We start from the raw sequence: 2,864 nt of genomic DNA, 5'->3' as shown, positions 1-2,864 counted from the left end.
AATTAGCCAAAAATACCTAGAAGGGCAACAGTAGCACATCCATACATCACATAAGAGGTTCAATTAACATAAGCAAATATTAACTTCGCCAGGGCACGAACTAGCCCAGGACAGCGCTAGTAGACCCCGATGCACCCCCTAGTCCTGAATCGAGCAGAATCAGCATGATATCTGAAGGGATCCCCTCCTTCTCGACTTTTGGCACCTCGGCCCAGACTTTCTTGGTGTCTAGACAACTAAGGTCTTGGTCCTGACGGATAATCTTGGCCTGCCCGAGCTACCGTAAGGCGCCCCGAAAGTCGTACTCGAGCATCTTCCTCGACCGTTGGACCAATGACTTGGAAAGTTTGAGAGACGTGATAACTGACTATTTGATCGGGTAAATTAGGGTTATTTTGGACCGGTTTGACCATATTTCATGACATAAATAGAGTTTTTTTAGGCTGATTATTTATTTGGATGAAGTTTTGATGTTATTATAATTTTTTCATTAATTTATGACATTTATGGATATTAATTGATTGTAATTTATTTTGCAGGAAATCCAATTTAGAGAAAAATCAGTTCTGGTTCGAGTCCGGTTCAATTCGGATTCAATTTGACTCAATCAGATGTGAAATTGGTTTGGTTTAAGCTGCTGGTTCAACTCGAGTTCGGATCAAGTTCAGATTCAGCCCAACTCATTTGAAGTTGGCTTAGCCCAAATCCTAATTGATTCAGCCAACTCTTAATCGGTTCAGTCACATTTCATTGGATCAAACCAAATCACATTTGGTTAACCAGTTCAATCACACGGTCTGGCTCAATCAAATGGCACCGGTCCGGTTCAATTTCAATTGGGTTCGGTTCACATGCGCGGTTAAAAGGAAATCGCCGGTTCAGCGATCGGGGAACTCGGACATTAGGTTTTCTCCTCCTCCTTCTCGCGATGCTGTTCCTCTTCACCGAGCTCCCGTCGTCGCGGCTTCATGTTCTCCCCTCCCCCCCCCCCCCCCCGATCAGCACAGTTCGACAGCGGCTGCAATCACTCGACGAACACCAAAGATCCGAAGAAGCCTCCGCCGATGTGGTTGCAGAAGCGGTAGCGCTTAGTCCCCTTCGGTCGCGGAAAGCTGCTGAGAGTGGTCAGCTCCGGCGACTGGCGATCGACGGTCCTTTCGCACAACAGAGAGCAAGCCGTGAGTGGTTGCTCCGGCGAGTTCGCTGTCCCTCCCATTTCTACCAGTGCTGAGCAGAGTTGTTCTCCGTCAACGTGGTTGCGAACGCGGGAAAAGATTTTCTTCGGTCCCGATCGCCTTCCATCCCCCGAAGAGTGTAAGGTAAGGGTTTCTATTCCTTTCTTCAGATGTTTGGTTTGCTGGTTGCAGCTAGGCGGGCAGAGGAAGATCCGAGCCATGCTTCTCCGATCATGCTCCTCTGTGGGTGTTCTACTCCAGTGCAATCCACTTCCCCTTTGGTGTGAAATCGATCAATTGAAGCAAAGCCTTTGTTCTGTGCCGATTGGGATCCATCATCCGAATCTCCAGTTCTCCTCTCTTCAATGGTGCCGGCGCTGTTGAGGGAAGGAAAACCCTAATCCTAATTCTCCTTTAGTTTGTTTGTCTTCATTTCTGTTGCTAGCTGATAATCTCAAAACCTCCCCCCTTGACTTGGTTGCTTGCTTATTTTCTCTTCTTCCGACTGTTCTTGCTATGTTGATTAGGAATCAGAACCCCTAATTTGGATTTGGGAATGAAATACTGATGATTTGGTTCTTGAGGTTTGTTCTGAATGGTTGTATTTTATGATATGTTAGGATGTGTGTTGAAATGGTAGGAATGAAGCTCTCGGTTGTATGTTGTTGTTGCATTGTAATGTTTGATGATTTGAGTTGGATGAATTGTATTGGGAGCCGGTTTTGAATAAATGACAAATTGAAGTTTGAACTTGTGTCACGGATTGAATTAGAATGATTTATCTATGTTGAATTAAACTATTGTTGTTGTGGTGAAAGTGTTGTGAACATGTTTAAGTGTAATGGAGTATAAATTATAAGATGAATGTACAGTTGTGTTGTATGAAATTGTGTTGTGTGATTAATGTAATACTTGTGAATAACTTAATGTAAAGTTTGTGTAATTAATGTTATAGCATAACTTAGAAAGGTGGATTACAATTTGTATATATATATCTTTGACTCATTCGTTGTATACGGTTGTAAGTGGGGTTTATGTTCATGCTATGTGTTGAAATTGTGTTAATAAGATGAACCTTGGAACATGTAGTAGAAGTGTATAATTATTTGTAGTATTGATTGGTTGTGTAATTTGTTGTATATACTTATTTCTTGGTAGTGGATTTTGTACAATTAATTGTTGATATTCTTGTTTAGTAATTTCCTTTAACCACGAACTAGGGTTGTTAACATTGTGTATATAAGTGTTTGTTGTGGCTATCATATTCTAGCTTATGTGAATTATTAGTAGTTGTTGTTGTATAATATTTTAGTTCATGTGAAGTGTTGATAGATGATTTATATTGTACCATATTCTTAGTTGTGTATGATTGGTGGAGTGGTTTGTAAATTTAAGAATTTGTTGTATGTTGATGTAAATAGGATTGTAAATAGGGATGTATCATAGGTTGTAAGATTTATTTAGGTTTAATATTCTTTTGGATTAAGAAATGGATTGTGTACATAGATAGGAGTGAATAAAGTTAATAACAAAACCCCACACCACAGGTCTAAGATAGCTTCCATCATTGAGTCCGAGAGAGACGACCCGGACCTCTCTATATTACATTAGCGATAATAAAGGATTTGGTAATAAATAAATAATTAATTTTGATGGATGTAAGTGACAAATAAAATAAGGGAATAAAAG

The sequence above is a fragment of the Curcuma longa genome, chromosome 12 (genome assembly GCF_044706935.1).
Source record: "Curcuma longa cultivar G26 ecotype Majalengka, Jawa Barat chromosome 12, ITB_CL_G26_1.1, whole genome shotgun sequence".
Classification (NCBI taxonomy): Eukaryota; Viridiplantae; Streptophyta; class Magnoliopsida; order Zingiberales; family Zingiberaceae; genus Curcuma; species Curcuma longa.
This window is presented reverse-complemented; position numbering follows the sequence as displayed.